The sequence below is a fragment of the Ooceraea biroi genome, chromosome 9 (genome assembly GCF_003672135.1).
Source record: "Ooceraea biroi isolate clonal line C1 chromosome 9, Obir_v5.4, whole genome shotgun sequence".
NCBI lineage: Eukaryota > Metazoa > Arthropoda > Insecta > Hymenoptera > Formicidae > Ooceraea > Ooceraea biroi.
In genome coordinates, this window is record NC_039514.1 from 2730690 (window position 1) to 2754568 (window position 23879).

The following is a 23879-nucleotide window of genomic DNA, read 5'->3' on the forward strand; positions in this document are numbered from 1 at the left end:
AGAGGAGGGAGTCATGTTTAAATAAAGCCACCCACCCTTTGCTGCTGCGCGCTCTTTGAGAAGCGAACACGGCGCATCGTGAAGCAAGATCCGTCCGCAGAAAAGACGATCCGCGGATCCTCTTATGTAATCCCCAACTTGTGCCTCGTTAGGGAATCGGGATCAATGGGTTCGTCGCGGCGCTCGTAATTTTATGGGATTCCACAACAACGGATCGCACGGCGGTTCAGTATCGAGCATGGGGATCGGTGAAGTGGAGAGAGAGAGATAGAGAGAAAGAGAGATGGGGGTTGTCGTCTTGTTAAAAGTAGCCTGCCTCATTGCCTCCAATATCTGGTAAGTACTGCTCTTTTGTGAGGGCACCGGGCTCGAGAACCGAGCATCTCAATAGCCACTCAAACCACCCGCAACGCCATATTGTCACATGGGCGTACATAAACCGGGTTGCGCACGTTGCCGTGGATCTGTAACATGTATACGATCGTTTCCTCCCCTCGTCGCGGGGCGCGTCTAAAGTTTTTACGATTACCAGTCGAAGTTGCGGCATAATCGTGACACCGGAAGAACGTTTCGAAGTTACACGCCGCGCCGGTTGCTTCATGTTCCTTCGTTTTAACCGCGTGGCAAATGCGTCTCTCAGGTAGCTTTGAGGTAGAATTGAAATCCATTAATATGTATACACATATTCCCCGCAACAAGTTTACGTTAAAGTGATAAAATGGCACTTTTACGGCGGGATGTAAAAACGGCGATTTCTGAAATTGGATGTCTCTGTGAAAGATGTCGCGAACGCATTGGACAGCTCACCGTGTTCACCATATCATCTGTAAAGTTTCCATGATGTTGAAACTAAATAACGTTTGTGACGACGCAATTTTAGCTTGAGTTCATTCTCGATTCGAGGAGATTGCGGAGCGAAAGAAAACGATTACCTTCGTCGACGTGCGATTCGGGATTACGACGTCGAGTTAACGAGGCCGCGGCCTTCCCGACGCCCGGGGCTACTTATTTCGCATATCAGGCACGGGCCAGGACGTATAACATTTCTATATGGGGGAGGCACATGCGGCCGGCCAACACCTCAAGGCAAACGCGGCCGCATATAAAAACGTGAAATATCACGGGTGTTTTCTTATCGCCCACCCAGTCATATGTAAAAACGAATAAAATCTCGGTAAGCTGCGCCAGGGGATCGCGCGACAGTTGCTCCAGGCCAGCTCGGTCGAATCTGATCTCGTATGTTTTTAGCATACGCGTTGGTGAACGGGGACAAATCGCCTTGCGTGCGACTTCGTATCTGGCCTTTTCGTTTCTTCGATCTATCCGCGAAATGACGTAAAGAAGTCGCGATTCATTGTATTATTCGTAGCAGCCCTGTTCGCCTCCGAAGATATTAATTTTTATTACTAATTATTATTGAATATCTCGAAAATTTAATTATGAATATAAAAGAGGTAGCTATCGCGGCGACGAGGTGTAAGAAGACGAAGAAGAAGCAGGACGATCGAATGAAACGAACCGCAGACGAGCAGAAAGGAATATCAAGCGTGGGCCGGAGAGGGAGGATTCGAGCGGGAGGACAGGAGAAGCACGTAGCGTGCGAAACGGGCGCCGAACAATAAGCAATAATAGGTAATGCAATTCAAACGTGGAGGCTGGCAATACTCCGAAGCCGACGGGGTGGTTACAATGCCGGGAAATGCAAGACAGGCATTTCCTGCGAAACGCGGCGGCGGCGAGAGACGAGAGGCGGACAGGGGTGGTTTGGAGAAAGCGGGTGGGGAATGGAGACAATCATACAATACGGGACATTCAGGTAGTCTATCGCATATTTGCCTTTACGCAATTCTCTACTCGCGCTTCGCAAACGCTTCGCTCGCGATATTACGCAATCGCGATTTATCCAGCGCGTCGGCGACGCGACGCAGTCATCGTCCGGGCGCGTCGTTGTATTTAATCCGGATGGGGGGGAGGGGGAGGATGTATTGCATCCTGCATACGTCATACCTGCATATACCAACGATGAAAACCCGCGAGTATCTATATCCTACCCTCTCGCGGTATCGATGGGAGTGTCGCGATAAGCAGATTTCAGTCATCTATAGCAACACGTTTCTCAGACATTTTACTTGGAAAACAATTGTACAATAAAGATCATGAATGAAATTAATCAACTAATTAATTATATGATGTATTATGAAATAATTGAAAAATCACTAAATACTAATTAATTTATATTAATAACAGTTTCACTAGTGATGAATAATTATTTCAATAATCCTATAAATCTTAGTGATCCTATTGTCATAATTATTCCAGATTATTTTTAATAAACAAGTCTTATTAGTTGGGGGGAATACGGCTAACTAGCATAAAAATATTAAGTAAATCATGCTGCAACTAGATGCGCCTACGGATTGTGCGATGTTTCTTATAAAATTGTCCCTATACTCCCTAAACTCACGCGTAAATCTCGTCAGCTGGATGCGGGTAGGATGATCTCGGGCGTGGAGTGGGACGGGGAGAGGGACATGAGAACATAGTAGATGAAATCGTTTGTTCTAATATCGCGGGTCCACCCTCGAAGCTCGAAGATGGAAGTTCGTCCGTTGGAAATTGTCCGGGTGACATTGCAAATGGGTTTGGACGATTCTGCCCGAGTCTTCATGTATCCTCTCACCGAGGTACGCACACATGTGTGTTCCCAGCATCCACGTGCACGTCGCGCTGGCAACCATGCCAGCAGCCACGTCTCGTCTCGAAATCCCGTGGGGTTAATTCTTAAGATACTGTTCGACGTTGACAAAAGTAGCCATATAGGAGTCGAAGTTTTCACGAGAGTGCCATATTTGTCCGAGCAACGATGCATATTTTTCCTCACCATATCGCAGTGTTCCACAAAAGATGCGACTATCCTACATTTATTCTGAAATTAATATTTCCAAAATTATCGTTACCATTAAATGCTAACCAGAAGAATGAGACGAGAGCCTAATAAGCATAACATGTTCTTTATCAGCTATAGATAAAAATATCGATTTGAGGCACGTAGTTGGTGCGAAGGTTATGTACAGCACTCGCCACTATAAATGACTGTAAATTCTTAATTTGTATTGAAACCCTTTCTATCAAAGCACGTTTTCCCGCCGAGTCTCTTCTCGCTTCGTATAGCAAGATTTCCACGGAGAAACTCGAGGCGAAACGTCATCGGTCTAACTCAGAAGGCAAATGACACGAGAAATATAATCCATGCCACCCCGGGCTTTGAACCCAGAGAACTTCTTACCCTTTCCACTCGACATCGTTATAACTCCTTACAGGCTTGGCCTCTCCGCCCCTCGCCCGCTTTCCCCCTTCGTCTACGTCAATCCCAGAGAAAGCTGGGCATTGTCGTGTCGAAATTGTGCGTAACTACGACAATAGTTCGGCAGGATTGGGCGAAATTAATGAAAACTCGCGCGGGATCCACGAAGAAGGGGTGAAGAAAGGGATGAGACTACCCTAGAAACAGATATTCCGACCGTGGGAGGAGCGGGGGGGATCGGCTAATCGTGACAAATACTGATCCGGGATTGCCGAATTATAAACTAATGTCTCGAGGAAACTTCGTCCGGGAATAACTTTCTTCCCCTCCGCCCGATTACGACCCTCGAGTGTTCGTTCAAGCTTCAGACAGCATGTATATCTTAAGCTGACTGTTTCGTGCTTTATTAACTTTGATACTTTCATTGTTTAAATAATATATATCAAAATACTTTTTATGTAATTTACAAGTCATTTTTATAAATACGATATCTGATACCTGTAGCAAATATTAACAAGTATTGATCGTTTCATTATGATTTTATTTTCCTTTATGATTTTGTTTTCGTTAAGTGAGATAATTAGAGAATAAAATTCACCAACGTGGGAATATCCTTCTCGTTAGCAAAAAAGGAGTCGATAAGCGTATCGTATAACGTGTATAGTGCCGGATACTGTGAACAACACCGGTGCGGATATTGCACCGGTGCAATTTCGACCAGCGAACCAAAGGGATGACCTCGCCATCTTTATGTCTCGCGACCGGGCGTGTAAAGGATAACGGAAAGAGGGTGGTTGATGGTGAAGTTAGAGGGTGAACATAAGTAGGCGGACGGGCGGCAATGTTCTAGCCTCGGCCAAGAGAGAAAGGAAATTGGATGATATTTCCCGCAACGATCAAATCTTATTGCCAATTGAAAGAGGAAAGTTCGCGGTACATTTGCTCCGAGAAATCACCGAGCGACGAAGAGGTGAGCCAGCGAAAATGGCCGCTGCGACCTGCCATTCCGCGAACCACCCGTGCTCATTTCTATCGCGATAACAAGCTCGCCTACAAGAAAGCAATACGAGAGTAATCACAGTAGTTTTGCGAACAATTAACGAAAGACATTTATTCTGCAGAATTGGCAATTCGTGATAGAGCGCATTACGCCCTGTCATTCTGCATAATACTTTTTATCTGAAAAAAGTTTTTTTAGTTTGCCTCGTATTTATATAAAAAAATCCTCCTTTTTCCTCGAGAATAAATTCTTTTGCAGGTAGTAACACGTCCGGACAATTACCGAAAGTAATCTCGGCGCCACTTGCACGCGTTCGTAAACTCACAGGCGGACTGCAATCTCGCGCTGGACAATTTCCTTTCATTTATCCGTATCCCCTTATCGCATCGCACATTCCGGTAATATCGTCAGAAGCCGAAAGATTGTACGGAGCGGAGGTCGCGGTCCAATTTCGATATCCCTCCTCATAATTTCATCTATCAGTATCCGCGAAAGGACGGCGTGGCCGCTTTCGCGGGAAGATCACGTTTGAGGATGGGGCAGGGTTGTAATGAGCGGACGAGAAAGCGTCAGCGGCATCTAATGTCAGAAATTATAGCATATTGGCAATAAAATCCGGAGCAGGGTCCACCCTTGTACGAGCGTGCTCAACACGGTTGCCGCTTCTATTTGGGGGGTGGTTCGCTTATTGTAACAAATGTCGGAACCACGTTTTGCCATTACACACCATGATCTCGGCTCGAGGGAACGTCTGATATACTGATAATATTCTCAATCGATAATCACGCTATTGCCTTGTACGAGATATAGTTAATGTTTTGATAAGGAATCGATACAATAACTTGTAACTAATAATATGTAATTTCGTAAGGTCATTATATTTTAAATAAGACGTATTATATAAATCCAGAATACGTATAATGAATTAATAAAAAACTTATGCAATATCAACTAAATTGTTAAATACCAGTTTTAAGTTGTGTGCGGTACAATCTAATAACGCCAATAACTTCATACATATTTGTAATATGTAAGAATCGTTAGAAAGTTTATGAAGGTATAAACTAAAAAAACGTATATAAGGGAATAATACTACGTGAGAAATATACAAACACATAATATATGTACGAGACACAATTTTGTTCTCTTAAATTACACAATAAGACATAAGACGTATCGATATTGCTTCAGATATATGCTTACGTGAATAAATTTTTAAATAGAAACTCGCTTATGGATGCTATCTTAAAATAATGTATTCGAAGGTTTTCTGGATATTCCTCAAACAACTTTCACGCGACTATACAAGATCTTTTGAATTTTGCAAAACACGCGATATCAGGGCTAATTGAGCGATATTACAAAACTTTACTATGTTGGCACTCAGCAACAAGCTATTTTCGCAGTTATAAAGAGTATAAAGGCACTTTGTAAAATATAAGACAAAATCCTTGTTTCATGAAAGACCACTTTCCATACTGGCCAACATAAGAAATTTTGCATGGTTTTTAAATGACCAGTGAAATCATTTCTGACGTGCTCTAGTAAACTTGTGGACAAATCAAATTAATATAGCATTTTTCCATATACATATTAATAAAAATAATAAAATAGAACAAAAAATGTTTTCTGTTAATAACTGTTATATTTTAGAAACAAAAATAATAATATTGTTCTAAAATATGTGTATTTCTTTTATTTATAGTTCATATGTCAATACTATCAAAATTATCTATCTAATAAAAGGGAGGAAGTATAGAATTTTTGTGTTTTTAAAAATAAATTTTATTTTTCAGCGATATTTGAACATAATAGGTTCGCGGAACATTTAACTGGAAAATCTTCATCGTTACCTAAGTTTCTCGAATCAGATACTTGAGGTTTGAAAGAATAACAACGAGAGTTGAGAAATTAAAAAAAACGAAGCTCTTACCTAACGTAATATTATTATTGAGTGAAATTTAACGGATCAACTACATGTGAAAAATATTAATTCCAATATTAAACAATATTAGAATATAAATGTAAAGTATAAATCTGCATACATACATCAGAATATGTAACAATTATTAAAAAATAAGAAAGTAAAAAGAGTAAAAAAATATTAAGCAAGAAATAATTAGAGGTACGATATCTGAGGTCTAAAACAGTACAGATATACATCTAACGATATACCTAAAGATATTTATACAGCAAGAGTAATAATAATAAAGCCATTCCGCAACTCGCCAACCGTGTTGCTCGAAGGAGTACCTAACTCTGTCGCTAATACGCGTGTCGTAGCTTATGAGCGGACGCATTTTCTCTTTCGAAGCCATTTATCTGTCGGCAAGGCGCGCCAACGCGTGTCTAGTGCGAGGACGTAGCTCGCCGAAATTCGGCGATGGCATTCACGATGTACACACGGCGAAATAACGCCGAGAGATGGAGGAGAGAGGAAGAGGAGGAATCCTCCCGCGACCGCCTCGAAATATCTTCAAAGACGAGCAGCAAGCAGCAATTTATACGCGTGTCGCCCGGCTCATTAAACACGGCCAATCAAAGCCGAAGCTAATAGCAGCCGCGGCGCGTTGCGGCGAGGATCCTCTCTCTCTCTCTCTCTCTGTCTGTCTCTCTATCTCTCTCCTCTCTGCTCCCGTCGGAGATGGACCGCGCGATGCTCCCGCGCGAAATCCGCCGTAATCTCGGCATCGGAATCGGTATCGCGGGCACAAGTCGACCACTGTGCGCCGTGCACCGGCCTGACTGCCGAATGCGGCCTGAGCGCCGCCGGATCGGCGGTGCCTTTCAAGCCACAATCGACCCCTTGTATCGACAGTGCGGCCGCCGGCCGGTTCCCGTTCCCCGGCGGCCCTTCCGAGCGGTCCTTCTGCCGGGATTTCGCTTTTCGTCTTAGCCGCTCCCTCGGCTGTATATCGCCTCATCGCACGCGCGTCTCTTCAGAACCGTGTCTCTCCCGTGCCGGATTAAAGCCTGCCGCTGCGCCGTCGTCCGCGTGCTCGGTGGTCCCGCCTTGCTCCGTTAACTCGCGACCGTATCAATATTTTGCGATAATTAGCAACTATGAGATTAAGAAAGCAATATAGAAGCGGAACACGGTTCCCATGCGTCTATACGTTGAAATTATTAAAACGTACGGAAGAAGAAGAAGCGGATGATGTACATAGACGTACCATTGATTTGCTATGTTTTCTTCATACTGTTCTCAACTACATACGTTGATTGTTAAAATATTCTGATTAGAATAGATTTCGTTTAAAATTTAAAGCATAGTTTGACGTTAGCTTGAGGATTATCCTTAAGAAACTCCGTTCGCCGGCGCATTCCCTTGTTTTGTGCCGTCATCTCACGATGCTCTGTAATAAAAAATTTCCGCAGCGAACTTGTAAGAAAGCCCGAATCTCGCGGCACCGCGTATCGAGACGAAACTTCGGCCAGGTCGGAGACCATAACGGAGACTCGAGGGATCTTAAGTATTTACGTCATAATAGACACATCACTTTTGATCTACGGCGTAACTCGCGATACGGTCCAACATGCCGGTCGTAAAAACCTCGAAGAAGAAGGAGGAGGAGGAGAAGGAGGAAGATGGGAGCAAGCCAAGAGAGGAAGAAACAAGGAGGAAGAGGAGGTCCTTCCCTTTACGCTTTACGGCATGGAGAAGAACGCGTGAGCGTCGATATATAGGCGCGCTCGTATATAAGACGTTGCTGCTGTATGAAAAATAACAGCCATGCCTCGCCCCCCCCCCCCCCTATATCGGGCGTTAATGCCTCCACGGTGGATTGATGTTCCGCCTTTATGGGTTATTTATTTAATACTGACAAATTTCACCCGGTGCCTCTGCCACCGGTGGTGGCCCGGTCGACCATCGCCGACCGCTTCTTTTATGGCGCCTTTGATGGCGCTGGAGAACGAGAAGCCGGGGTACCTCCGTACCAGCGATTCGAGACGGTGGTTGCAGGTTCGAACGCTCGGCCAGGAATACTCGCCTCGAAAACTTCACGGATTGACGTGGGTATTGTTTCTGTGCAATCGCACGATTACGTCTGCTTCCTAACATCCTAGAGAGGGAGAGAGAGAAAGATAGAAAGAGAGAGAGAGACAGAAAATGTGGAAGATGTACGATCCGTCATAGAAGATACACCGGCCTCGAACACGAATCTCGAAGAACGTTCTTCACGGGATGCAAATTCCATCAATGCGATTTTATCGCGCGAACGAATCGGACGCGTAACTCTCACTTCCTTTTTTCTTCGACCCAAAGTTCGATTCCGCGAGAAAAATGGAAATCCCACTTTACGTAAAAGATACAATGTTATACATGTATAATCGACCGGGGCCATGCACTTCACGTCTATTTCCTTTTCGCCATATACTAAGCGGATCATTACAATTGAATTATGCCGTACGTTAATTAATAACGCCGTCGTCGCGTGTTCGCTGCGGCAACGTTTATCACTCGAGGCAGTCGTGATGGCTTCTCGATGATGCGATATGATCGATTTGCATCGATAAGTTTTATTATATACTCGTCGTGCGCGTGTGGATACGTCGATGCGTGTCTCGTGGCAGCTGCCGGAGTCGCGCGGCACCGGCAGGCGCGCAAGGAAGAAGAGTAATGATGATGACGACGACGACGACGACGACGACGAGGATGGTCGCATGCGAAGGAGGAAGGCGCTACCGCGCGTGTTTCAAATCAACTCAAATAATAATGATGAGTTATAAATGCCACTAGACGGCTAACCGACCCAGACTGATCCCGAGTTAAGATACGTTCGCATCTCTCTTGATGCAAGTCTCGTGTACGCGTGATAACATGCGATACATCGATTTCGTCGGGTTGCGCGTACACGAAGATTGCGCTAATTGCGTAGAAAATATAATAGATTGCCCTAATCGACATTATCGATATCGAATGAATGCGAGAGATTCAAGGATCAAAGTATTATGCACACGATACGAATACTTTCCGAGCGCGCTATTTATCAGCCGCGATGACCTCCTGCGTGTGATTCATTCATCGGAATTAATGGACGTGGCACGCATGGCGAAAACAGCGAATTCAGGATCCCGCAGTGAAATCGCGGTGATCGCGTTAATCAAGCAAAAATTCGAAACAGCCGCGGTGGCGCGTTGTCGTTAAAGCGAATCGCCGCTTGTAATCAGCTCGGTAATTAGATGCGGCTGGAAGCGGGGATGAGTTACGGCCTGGTAATTGTAGGGCAGACGCATGCGTTACCGCAAAACGTTAACGATTGTCTATGTATCTTCGCAATGATCACGCACGCTCGTGAAAAGAAGTGAGTACAATTCACATAAAATCCGCGCAAAAGTACATATATTAGTGCGAATCGCGCGCGCGCGTATGTTCTCCACGCAATGACGAGTTACGATGGAGTTCTTCAGGAACTCCATCGTAACTAATTACATGGTAAAACGTAAAATGCGTTACCTGCGTCGCAGGATGTACTTGCCGCCTCGAGCGGGTAATATTTTGCATTATTGTTAGCCTGTGCGTTAATAAAGATCGACTTGCGGACCAATTAAGATACATCGCCGAGCACGTGATCGAAGAGGGGCCTTTAGTGACAGTTGGCGTCATTAGGGCGATGATGCCGGCCATGCGAGAGGGGCCCTGTGTCCGTTTTTAAACAATTTCATAGCACGAGAAGCGATCCCTATCGCCGCGTATCATCTCTGTGAGATCATCGGTGACCATCGTTATAAGTGCGCGTCATTTCCGCTCGGAGCCACGGCTGGATTATTGTGGCCGTCAAACATCTGTCCGTATGAGTTAATGCGATCGCGCCGTCGATCGATTCCGATCGCGAACTCATGCGTGTTTATGGCGTAAATATTTTTACGAATTCTCAAAATGATACGACAATATACTTTAACACCATTAATTCTATTCATTTCAAGATCAATTTTGAATTCCAAAATTAATCCAAAACTGTAAAGGGTTGCATACATAAAAGTCCAGAAATACAATATTATAAAATATTGCATATTTATTGGTTTTTTTATTTATGTTACTACTTTTTATTAAATGCTCCTCTTTTCCTTTGAACGTTTTTAAAAATTCTTTTCTATAACGAAATCCTAAAATCAGTCTATTATTACGTATTTCTATAGCATCCTTCTTATCTTTTAATAAATCCTGCCCCCACGGTATTTTTCATTTTCCTGACTAGCCGAAAAATCCATTACACGAGCTGCATACAAGAAGATTGTCGAATTCACGTCTTCAGACGTCAGTTCCTCAAGCAGCTTCGGCTGCTTCTCGCGCTTCGCCTCGAAGATATTAGATTTATCCATTTGTTTGCCGAAAGTCTCATAAATATAAGCTCCCTTTGACGGCATCCCACGGGTCTTATTCGCCGTCGTGATCTCGTGGGTGGGCGGATGGATAAGCGCGCGGGGCGCGGCAATGTACGACAGAGGGGTGGGATCGATTCGATATAGTTCGCCTTCGTGGCAGCATCAGTATTCTCAATTAATGAGATCCTTTCATCGGCCGCGAAGATAGCACAGCGCGGGTGAGGGAGGAAGGGAGGTTACGTTTATAAATATGATGATCGTAAAAGGAGGCATTGCCATCGATGAGACCAGGCAGATTTTCCGATGCGTCCTGGAGAAAGGAAGAGCGAGAGAGGCGGAGGGGCGCAGTTATTGCACGGAGAAAGGGACGAAATTGATGGCGACGCACCGGGACGGGGATGGGAGATCTTACGGATCGTGTCGGGCGTAATCTAAAGGGAATAATTAATGCCCGCCTCATTGGCGTAAGCTTTCACCGATCGCTAGGAACTCGCGAAATTTCCAAGCTGATCCTCAGTGTTAATCAGGGATGCTTTTTGCATCTGTTATGCGCGCGTTCTACGTTGTAGATGGATGTATTCTTTAATATACAATTCCTCCCTCTCACAGTTAAAGGATCTTATTGAATTTACTGAAACAGGATTTAAATATTTCTATATAAAATTTCAATTTATATTATGGTATTTGTTAAGAAAATGCAACTCGTTTATACATACCACAATTAGTTGTAAATAATTAATTTTGCGGAGGGATGAGAGTTGGTTTTAGCTCTTGACGATGTTTGTATAACAAGAATTTTCAATGCAACGAACGCCGAGTATGCAGGCAGCTGCACGAAGGCGGCTTATACGGGCGTCGCTGGAACTGATCAAAGACGATGAAGCTTCGGGGAGGAAAATTGGTAAAGAGGGACTCGGTACGCGCTACAGGCGTATCCGTCGAACGATTTTACGCGGGACATGGGAGAACGGGAAGGAGGAGTGACAGCATCAGAACTAATACTCTGTTATATCAGGAGTTAGAGGTGTTAGCGAATTATGTCGTTTACCGGATGTAGTCGTAGAAGGAGGAGGAGGATACTGCACGCCAGCGGAATGAGAAAGCAAATTCTTGTACCGTCACTTATCGCCCCTTCGGCGCGACAAAAAGGGAAAAGAATAATTATTGAACAACGTAATGGAGTCTTCGCTCATAAATTTTTTTCTTCTATTCCATTAGAATTTTCTCATTTATCATATCGAGCTGACAAAAAGACATTAATGTTAGTTCATAGATTAACGTTATCACAAACCACACGCGGATTGTGGCTCCAGAAATACACGACGGTCTCGGAAAACCGAGTTGATGTCCCTGAGTATCGCGTTTTTTTCCTAATACGTATTAAGTGTCGCACAAATCAGAGGGAAAAATCGTCGTCGCAACAGCGGCGTAATGGGTTCGGATGGCCGAACCGTGGCGCACGATCTGTCCACAAATCATCGACGGGCGTTTGCCAAACTGTAATCAGTGTTCATTAGCCTGGCTGAGTCGCGATTCTGCAGGGCTTCTCCCGTGGGGAGATCTTTTCAATAACTCTTGGTCGGCGGTAATTGGTGGCGGGCGATATCTCTCGTAGCTCCACTCCTCGCCTTTTCTTGCTCGGGTCCTCCACAATGTCGTATATAACAATATCCCGGGCTGTCCCGAGCTGACCGCTATAGATAGAGAAACATTAAGTGTCCAGGACACGCACCCACACATCGTCGACGAGCCAACGACGAGTAACCGACGTAGGTACGACGTAGGTGACGCACATCGACAACGACCAGTCTACAACGACGACGATGTACAAGAAGAGAGGAGGACGGAGCTGGCGTTGACCACATTGGCTACCGATGCTCACCCTTCTTTCATTTCATGTCTTATAGATATCTGCGCGACAGTTGTTCTCATTCCCCTCCAAAATGACATGATCTTGCGAAAAAATCACTTCAGTCATTAAATAAGAGACTAACGCATTTGTTCGATTCAGATATTTAAATCGATCTTCTTGATTCTTGTTCTTAAAAAAATTAAATTTTTTATATACAATAATGTATAATTGTTTTCAGGACTTGAAGCACTGTTTGTACTTTATCATATCGTAATATTAGCTTATTCTTTTTGTCTATCATGTCTTTATTCGATTTCAAAGAAGTTAATCTTATGCATGAAATATACATGCTTGGGGGATAAAACACAGACAAATAGCACACATTTGAGAGCCGCTGGTAGAAAAGCGGCGGATCGAAAGGGGGCGATTTGGCCGCCGGGGGTTGACTGGACGCACATTGGGTCATAAACGTTTATATTGCGCTCAGTGCGCCAGTAATGCCGATATTGGCAAGTTATTGGCTCCCTCCTCGAATGTGGAACTACCTCTCGGTATCAACAAGGCCACCGCAAACCATCGTGTATCTTCGCTAATCCGGAAAAGTATCGCTCGGTATAGAGCGTGGAAAGTTTAATTAGAAATATCGGGGAAACCGAAAATGTATCCGGAGGAGATGAGCGCGGTAGCGAGTGTTCTGAACTGGCCCGTTAAACGGGCACCCTTCGTAGACGATCATACTATTATCGAAATATTTTTTTCATATTTCATATAATATTGGAAATATTAGATGACAATAAATGCGTTAACATTTTAACACGATTCGTCCAATTACAGTTTACAAAATCATTCTGCGCGAAGAAATGTAAGAATGTTTGCATTGTGATATATGAACCTCAAATTTGTATTAAATTGTCAAGTTCTGAAGAATTTCCCTTGAACCATATTATCAAAAATGCCTGACACAATTTTCTGTATATTGTTTAGAATAAATGTCTGTTATTCTTCCGAAAGAAAAGTTTGTAAAGGCTTTATAAAATTTTGCAGCTTCTTGGAAGACATCAAAGCCTGTGGAATTTTTTTTCCGGCGATACTTGCTAGACCCAATCAACTGATATCGCGAGCTTAAGCCTCCCAAGAGCCGCAACTCCTCCTGATACGACGGTAGTTCGACGATGGTTAGGCGGCCTGATCACGAGTTAGTGGTTCGAGATGGCAGTGCGGCTAGGATAGACCATGGAAGGAAGAGAAGGCCAAGCCGACTTTATGTCAGGACGTAAGCCGGTTATAGGCACTGCCGATGTTATTTGATGGCCAAATGCACTCCAGCGGCGCGGGGTGACCTAACCCTGCCCTCCTCCCAGCTGATCTCTATCGTCCAGCTAGTATTTTCCAAGCCACCTCCACTCTAATCTTCCCCTCTATCAGCACGTGAGGTGAAGAAGAACACGACAAATCCTATTCGTTTTTCAGAAATAGGGATATCGGACCCAACTCCTTGAAACTCACATTATCAGTTTTGGAAACAGTGTTCGAAAGCAGTGTTACATTTCCAGCAGCGTTCTTAATCTCGCTGCAATATTCACGCGCGATTATATATGCGCGAGCGCGCGCCTCACCATGAAAGACATTAACCCAGCAGGTTCAGCGAGTTGACTGCGAGACGGATCCCTTTCCTCCCTCGGGTTCACCGCAGAGGAGGCCGACCGCGAGGAAATGGCAAAAGCCTGCCGCGCGCGCGAATATTAAAAGCCATCGATAGTCAAGCAAAGGTACAAGAAACGATGCCGGCAGCAACGGGGGTGGGCAGACAAAGGCAGGCAGGCAGAGAAAAGAGAGATCCACCTCCTCCACCTGCCTCTTCTCTCCGGCTTGACTCGCGCTCGGGCGAGCATAAAACGGCGCCGTGCGCATTTCCCACCCCCCGCACATTAATACCTAACCGCGCCCGCAAAACTTAATGAATTCTTTAGCGAGATCAAAAAGAACTCCGGTCGGCCGATACTACGAGCGGCGGGAGCGGTTTTCTCTCTTTCCCTCTCTTCCTTCCTCCCTCTTCCTCTTTTTTCTTCTTGTTTTAAAGCGCGGGGAGCGAAATTGAACGGCGATATTCCCGGTACGGTTTAACGACGACGTACACCTCTCTGTCTCCCTGTCTTGCCGCACCCCCTATGTTCTCCGTTTCCCTTAACGAGGCACGTTTTCTACCAAACTCCGTGCCTCACCCTCGCCTCTGCCATCGCGCTCGCAGACGCGAGGCGTCGGTGCGTCGCATTGCGTCTCATTGACTTGAAAGTCTCGCGCCACGATTGATGTCAAAAAGATTAGTGTTGTGGCTACCGAATTGTAGTCTATCAAATCATTAAAACTGTTACGTCTTAATTTTACGCTGCAAGGTTCAAGTGATGTAGAAAGATTAACGTCTTTCATTAATTAGCGATTATAATAACAAGCTTTGTAACAATTATCGCATATATTCAGAAACGTTCATTACTCAGCATTCTCATAAGAACGTCAAAACAGTAGAATAAAGGTAATTGAAAACCAACCTGTTTGTTATTCCTTTATTCCATACGTCTGAATCCAATAGGCGAGCCGTTAGATTTGCAGGCGACGTTCACCGTTAAAAACTCCGGCTACAAATCAGACGGACAATTCATTACCGAAAGTCCGCAAGATTTACGGGACAGTGACGTAGTAAGGTAGCCGGCGGACTAGGAAAAGAGGAAGTCAAAGAGACGGACAGCCACATACCTCCGGTAAGCTCCCGGTATTCAAGAAAGTACGGCTACCTTGGTGCCGGCTGAATTGCTCGCGACTGCATGTCTTAGGGTGATTGGGAGTTATGACTCCTAAACCGTACTCCTGGGCGTCGGAAGGACTTGACACAGGTCAGATACCGCCTCGTAAAATGTTATGAGAATTAATGTCACCCCCACGCTGCGCACACGCCACCCTCTCCTTCACCCTCGCCCTCGTCCTCTGCGTTTCCTCCGGCACCGACGAACATCACCGGCGCGATATCCTTTTGGTATAGCCAATTTCGTCGTTACGGTGACCACAAGTTCTGCGGCTAATGGAAAAGTCGATACTCGATTGCCTGACACCACTTGTTAAGGAGAGACCGGCCAATCGTCGGTTAAGATTAACCCGGCTGTCTTACGATTGTCAATCAATCGAGACTATCTCGTTTAGTAATTTCCCTAGCGTTTTCATGCAACCTATTAGGTTTTATCAAGCTACTTAATTTAATCCTACCAGAAACTATAAAGAATTACGCAATTTTGAGAGAAATTACGGATATTATATTCTCCATTTATACATTTCACCAGTTATGTTCGAACAAGTAAGAATGTAAGATGGAAAGTTTGAAAAGTTACATGTGTCACTACTTTGTATCAAATAAAAATAAATGATTAAACAATAGTTCATACTGACTTGTTTGCTGATTATGCATGATACTTTCTTGAGCAATCGTGCTCTAAGAGCTATTAAAGCTATTAAAGAAAGTAGATTAAATACAATAATCATTGTTCTATCCTTATAGAATCCTTATAGGATCTTAAAATGTTTGATAGGCTTGAACAACATCAACGCAAACTACCTTCCACGCAAGCAGCTTCCGTCAATGATGGCAACCAGCGAGCAAGCGTACGGTCCCAATTTCTATTACTTAAAGTTGTTGTCGCGAGATCGCGAAACAAAGCGTCGAAGCATCATGATGATGCGCGAGGCATGGTTCACATGGATGAGCGCTCATGTGGTAACGAGGTCTCATAAAGACGCTATACATCGGCAATCGCTGGATGAGTGGCCTCTTCCGGTCGCCCACCAGCGTTCTACGGCGTGTGTATATTAGCCGGCGGTGTTGCGGCCGTCAGTTTAGACGATGATTTAGTGGAGGCATTGATTGGGTCGATCAGAGGCCATATCATCCCATTTAAAGTCTTCCATCATCAGTGCCACTATTTATAGAGCGCGATACAGCCGCCTGTCCGCCCGCCCCGGCTGATTCGACGATCGAATCAATTTTCGTCCGCGTTCCTTTCGCGGGATTTCGCGTGAGCGCACCGTCCACACACGCGTCCACTCGTAAATGGTAACTTGCTGGCAACGATTGGAAGATTGCGCGGAAGTCTTCGTGAACAGTGCGAGACCTACGTTCTCTTTCAATATTCGCCTACGCTATTCATACATGAGACTATTGTCATTAATCGGCGCGGACGGTCGATGCGAACGTGTCGTTTAATAATTTCAACATCGCGTGCATACCCGCGTCTTTCGAGTCGGAATTAATATCAAGAGAAATACGGAAAGCGATAAAAAATTATCCGCTCAAGTAAAGCGCAAGAATGCGACTGAATGCTGCTATTTGTAGTAGAGAATATTATAATACACGCACGTCTACGTTGGTAATGCAAAAAATAACGATTCTATGTAAAGAATACGCAAATTACATTTTCTCTCTCTCTCTCTCTCTCATTCATTTTCTTTTTTTTTAATCATTTAGAGAACAGTACCAAGCGCTACACACGAGAGCACGCGGAAAGAAAGCGTTAGGTATTTTAAAATAAATCTAATGAAGATACGTGTGCGGTATGAAATTTATAAAAATGCATGTAATAATAGTTCTTGTGTGGATAAAGATCCATTCCCTGTCTGCCTCATTCCTCTTTATGAAGGAAGACTATGTATCCCGAAACGTCAGAATTCACAAAAACGGGAGCTGTTACGCGAATGACGCGTATTCTGTGTCCGCGATTTCCGAGTTACGTAAAATTCATACGAAGGAGAGACCAGTGGCAGATGATATAATTTGTTGCGCGAGAAACGCAGTGTAAAAGACCGGTACGCATGTAATTACGAAAAACATAAATTCTTACCGTACGCTTCGTATCATAATTAAAACGAATGTTTGAAATGTAACACTGTGGTATCATTGAATTATCCATCCTCTGCCGTTCCCAAGGGCTCTTATGCTAATTTAATTCTTCTCTGAAAACCAGATTCGGGAAACATCCGCGAAAAGCGTACTTGTTAATAATGCGCACGATGAAGCAATTATGTATTCCATATGACCGAAAGAACATTTTTACGTGTTTAGAAATGCCGCGTATCTTTTTATAAAAATACGTAGATATATGTGCAACAAGAAAAATTGTATCATTATCATAAAACAGAAGAATCATACTACTAGACAATTGTAATTATCTTTGTCATTCCTTCTTTTTTAAAAGATAATATTTATTTAATACTATCATAAATATAAACATATACATAAATGTACTGTGCTAAACGTACGACTGTAAAAAAGTGTCTCTCTCAATCTCAACCCCTCAAAACTCTCAAATAAAATCTCCCCAGGTCAAACTTTTGGATCGAACAAACCTTTCCGCGCCAATTAATTAGTACATTTAGCGAGAGATCGATGACGAAGCCCTTCGGAATCACCGGCGAGGAGAAAAAGTTCAAACGAGCATGGTGGGACGATGTGGTCGAGCGTGGCGGAGGAAAGGGTGTCATAGGGAGAGAAAGAGCGAGCAATTTAATTAGTATAATAACAAAGGAGCCGACAGGCTATCGGTATCGGCGACGCGATATTTTTCCATCGAACGGTCATAAAAGCAGCAGAATACCCAAATCGACTTCCCTGACTCTCTCTGTCTCTCTCTCTCCTCGGCATTTTTCTCACCCTTTTTGTCTTTCTTCGATGTTTTCGGATTTATTGACGCGGCAATGATTTTTCACGGCGAAACAAAGCGTTCCTCGGCCGGTCCACATTTTAATCAATATACGCGTCTCTGGAGCGCACACCGCGAGAGCCTCCCCTATCGTGCCCTCCTCCCCTTGAGCTTTCAGTTCTGATAAAAATTAATATTAGGACCCGTGTGTTTCTTCGCACAGAAAATATGCCGCGCACCCCTTGTGTAATAGGAGGCATTGTTCCTATATTGGCCCTTGTACGTATCAGTCCCGGATCGATCGACCCCATCGTAATATCGTCGCTCATCGAGCGTCCGCACAGGAATTATTCGAATCGGGTCTTTGATGTTGACTCACTTCATTTTTCACGTGCGCGAAGAGCTGCGCAATACCACGTTGCACATCCGTGTGCTCGTGATGACATATCTACGGACAATCGTGTTATTGATGTAAAATTCTTGCGATTTCAATTATTTCTCTTGCGCGATTTACCTCACGGATTAGTAAAAAAAGATTTCAAAATGAAAAAGGTTCAAGATAAAAAAGGTATCAACTAAAGGAGGTAACGGCTCTTTATTCATGGCCATTGTGAGAGTTATATTCAACCTAAAATGATTTTTTTCGGAAGGGCGAAAGGGATTACCGCGGAGAGACATTCATTCGATGGAGCGAAACGTCTCCTCACCGATACGCCGTTTATTCCCGCCGCCCGTGGAAAGCGCAATCGCGATTTCGATTAATCTCGGAACCGGTTGTAAGAGCCGACGCGAGATTGTCTTCCCTTGTAAGGACGTGAGCGGGCGCGGGCGGATGAAGGGAAGAAGAGAAGAAGGGACTCGATATTCCGGGCTCGTCGCTCGGGTTTTCCGGCGCGGAATTATTCCGAGGGGTAGCGGCGAGAATTAAGGCTTCTTGCGGCATAAAAAATCTGTGTAATCAATTATCGAACCTTTTACCCCATATTTCACGGCCAATGAGTCGCCACCCCCGCCGGCACCTTTAAGCGGCCGAGACTTACCGACCCTCTCCCTCGACACTTTTTAGCTGCGATCCTTGGTCCTTCCTCCTCGTGGTCTCACCCTTATCTGTCTCCCGCCTCCATTGCCGGCTCCTCGGGAGGGAGAGGGACAGCCGAGAGTCTTTGTTTGAGATATCAAATATTTATTTTCTTAAATAACGCAGAAGCCCGGCAGGGCGGATCGCCAGCATTTTTTGCCTTAATAAATTATCAGCGATTATTGGCCGCGTTTGCCTAAGCGGGGTGGTTTCCTCCCTTTTCTTTCCTCTTCCTCGCGAGAGATTTCATGCCCTCCTCTCGGCGAATGCCTCGTGGTTAAGTCATCCGAAATCGATCTAGCTGTCCGAGATAAATATATCGAAACTTTATCATTGAAAACGTTCTATTAAGTTATTAAAATGTAATAAAGGAATATGTAGGCCAAACCAAACGACAGCTCCATACAAGAATCAATGAACACAGAAAAGATATTAACAAAAGAATGAGGTCCCCTTCTGTTATATCGAACCACAAGTTTAGAGTCATCTCATGATTTCAAGTGGGATGATATTGAGATCTTAGATGAAGAGAGATCTTGTAAAAAAAGATTAATTTCAGAAATGGTCAACATTAAGAGACAAGTAAATCCACTGAATCTGCAAAAGGATACGGAATCGTTACCGGAAGATTATCTTCCGATCTTAAATTTATTTTCTCCATAATAACCTTGGTTACCTTTGGTCTTGTTTGTGTATGCGATCTCGATAACAGCATAAGCTCAGCGTTTACAGTCTGGTATTCGCGTCGTGACAGTGAGGGGATATAGACATGTAGAATATCTCTTGTGATTGCGTTTGACCTTTTTAGATTTTGTACTTTGATTTTATTTTTTGATCTGAGAAATGATGTAAAATGATTTTATTGTACAATGCTGATGTGCTACTTAGGAGTAGTAAGTATTGAATATTTAATAACTTTGTTTTTATGGAGTGATTCAATTTGTTGTTCGTAAATTTTTCAATAGGCACTGACGAGAATTTTGATTATAATGCAATGCTGCGCTTCTGATAATTATGTATGCTTGATCAGTTATCCAGGTATGTATCATATTATAATGTCCATTTGTATCATAGCTCAACGTTTTAATGTAGATTGATTGAATATGTTTAGGAGTTTTTTGTACACTGAGAATGGTCCAAGAGTGAGACCGAAACGTCTGATGTACTTTCATTAATTTAATAAACAAGCACTGACATCCAGTTTTGACTTACAACCGTGTTTTTTACCATTAATAAAGGAAATTTTAGTTGATCTTATTACAAGAGACGTGTATATGCAGGCATGTTGGTTGTAGTAAAATATAGATACATCTGGAAAAAAGGTAGATACATCTAGAAAAGGTAGATACATCTGAAAAAAACATTTCATATAAAACAACGGATTTTAAGTTTGCTAAAACGCAAAGAATTAATTTTACGGGCGAGTTCACCACTTTTTAATTATTATGCAGCATGGAATTAATGTGGAAATAAAATGTGTACATTTTTGATGCCACCTGGAGAAATGTTCAAACCCATCGGTTAACGTCTCGCCCGCTAATTATTCACGAGGCAGCTACGCGTTGCTTGGCCGCTCGAGAAAGCCTCATCGAAGTGCAAAAGGGTACACGTTATGTACGAAAAGGGTAGTAGCGAGAATGAGGAAGGGTGCGTCCTTTGACACGGCATTGATGCAATATTAATATAAGCGAAGCAAAGCTCAAAGGACATACGTCTTCATAACGGTTCTTGTTCGCGCGTCACACAAACACACATTACGATATGCAGACGCGAGACAGTAAAATAAATAACAAAGAAATTTCAGTAAATTGCGTGCACAGAAACGCAAATATAATTCAAAGAATCTGAGAATTATTACTTTTGATCAAACTAATATTTCAAAATGTCAAATAAATGTCAAATATTTTGAATCAGGCGCTATCACGATTTTTATAGATTCATCATTTCTATGATGTTCATGTGCACAAATCAGCCAAAATTTAATCGCTCTCTTTGTCTCTCGATCATGTCTCATGATCATGTTCGAATTAATCTGTCAATCTAATTGATTATCGGGAGTATCATTACACTTTCTTTAATCCTTGTTTGTGCTGACTTAAGCCTTCATATATTTCGAGTTTTTCTGTTCGACGATGCAAAATAAGCGCGAAAACAAGCGTTATGACCGACGAGAGAAGAGCAACGAGGCGCGCGTGTGATGTACACGCGCGCACATACACGCGTGCGGTCTGGGAAAACGAGCGCCAAAGTGCCAGATGAAAACCAGTGGAAAAACTCGGCGCTGCGTACATAGAACGTCCTACGTTTCGCCGCGAGCAGATTTTCCGACAAGAGAGGGTTTCGGGAGCGCGGAGGAAGGTAACGAGGGAGAGCAGCGTTAGACGTGAGAGACGACAACGTAGACGACGTCGGCGACGACGACGACAACGACGACAACGATGACGACGATGACGACGAGGATGAGGATGATAGAGGGGATAAAATGCACTTCTAATGGCATTGTGCATTCAAACAAACACATGCAATGCTTAGCAGTTTTTAAAATTGCGGGGAAGTTTCTGCCCTAGCTCTTGCGCGCACTTTCTCCCATTTTTCTTTTCTTCTCACTGGTTCCTTTTTCCGGTACACGCGGAGATTATCAACATTAATATTAGATTATGTGATGTGTACATGCAGCAACGGCTAATTGATTTGATCGAATGCAATGGTTATATTTTACGACTATTTTTAATCACGACGATGTTTATGATAATTATAAAGACTCTTCACATTTTATATTCACATATATAGCAAGTCTGAATAATTTTCGATCCTAAGAAATAATAAATAAATAATATTTTCCTACTTAATTGATCAAAGTTAATAGAAAAATTTTAAACAGACATACGTAATAGTAATTAAGAAAGTATCAATAAAACTTGTATTTCTGAGCGTTCCTGTACTGTTTTTCACGTTGATCTTTGTGCGGAAGACACCACCATACAGACTTTTCATTAATGGCTGAATGAATAAATGCCACCGTGCCCCTCCCTTAAATTCTTAATGCAGCGAGCTCGCTGAAAGTACTCCATGCCTTCAAAATATCTTTAAGAAGTTTAAAGTCTTCCCTCGATAGCATGTAAATATTGCATGTAAAACGCGACTTCAAAGAGATTCTTCCACGGTATAATGCCTTAAATTTCGGCACAAGGAGAGATTAAGCAACACAACGTGACGAGATAAACAATCTTAAAATGTCTATCACAAAAATGCGTTCATGTGCTATACCTGCCAAGATTAAATTTCTATTTAAAAAAGTCTATCTCCACCAATTAAAAGCATCTACTGCTATTTTAAGATAAAAAAACTGATCACAGAGACTACGTCATAAAAATTAAATATACACCTGTAACAATGTATTAAAAGATGTGTTAAAAGATAAAGCTGAAATTAAAAGATGATTATTTAATATATCCGCAACAAGTATTCTCAAAAAATTCTCTAATAACATCTTTAGAAACGTCTGTTGGGAAGCCGAGGAAATCTGTTTTCTGAGATTATACATGGTCAGTCATCACGCATAATCGACCCGAGTACCTACGTAATGTTCAAGTATATCGCAGTGAAGGTAGAATAACCACGGGCGGACAACGAAGAGAGGACGTCGTTCGCCTAGCAAAAACCGAGTTCGACGCTCGCCAAAGAGACCGCAGAATCTGTACTGGCCTCTCTGCCAGGACGTTCCTGGAAACTTTGTTACATTTTTGGTCGAGTCCGCATACGCGATACGCGTTGGACCAGTAAGTAGATCAAAGGGACACGGGAGAATTCCAGGCTAGAAAGAAGAGAGAGCGAGCGAGAGAAAGGGATGAGAAGGGAGAGAACGAGAGCCACGCTTGAAATTGGCGGACTCTTCTATTGCTCTATCTTTGAGTGCTTCGTCGTGCTTTCTTTCGATGCTGCAGCGGAAAAACCTTTCCAAAGTTCTTCAGGGTGCCATGAACAAAGGGAATATGAAGCGAACGTGGCTGGTAATGTACAAAGCAAAGAGTGGATTGGAATTGGCGGAGTAAAATTCATGTTGGATACAAGTACGCGAGATGTTTCGATGCTGCAAGACGTAATTATTTTTCATAATTTTTCTGGAAGGTTTGGCACACGAAATTACTTGAGCTCTATAATCCGAAATTGCTGTATATGTACTTTGAATGGAGAAAATCGCGTTTCGCGAAAACATGTAATATAATTACATGAGAAAATTAAATTTGTGCGATCTTTCTTGCTAACATATCTCATTGGATTCTCTCCCTTCCCCTCTCTCCCTCTTTCTGCTCAGAGTAAAAAGGCTTTATTACTGCGTTAAAAAGATGGATTTCACGTCAAGTGTGCAAAGAAACATATGTAATATGCACAAAGAGCTCGGCCGTTTTCCGTATCGTTTAAATCCAAGCTTTAAGCACCACCGGGCGCTATGATTTTTCTCCATCGCCGTGGGAAATTTCAAGTATTCCAAAAAGGAAGTGGAAAATAATTAGAATTTTGCGACGACAGGCTAGATCTTGTGGTAACAGAGCGTCAAAGTCGCGCATTGTGCATGAAAACGCAACGACGGCGTGCATGTATTTCTTACTGGAAAAACGAATTATGCGTTGCACGCCTGA

General features: G+C 43.3%; 2 long non-coding RNA genes across 3 annotated transcripts in view; one reads left to right on the forward strand and one right to left on the reverse strand.

Moving 5' to 3' along the window:
- The window catches only part of LOC105276294, a 380772-nt gene that overhangs the window by 139652 nt on the left and 217241 nt on the right, over positions 1-23879 (reverse strand). The gene's annotated exons all lie outside the window — the stretch shown is intronic.
- Positions 19630-20439, forward strand: LOC105276293. The gene is made up of 2 exons (XR_893383.2): positions 19630-20132; positions 20205-20439. It is a non-coding gene; the product is annotated as an uncharacterized LOC105276293 (long non-coding RNA).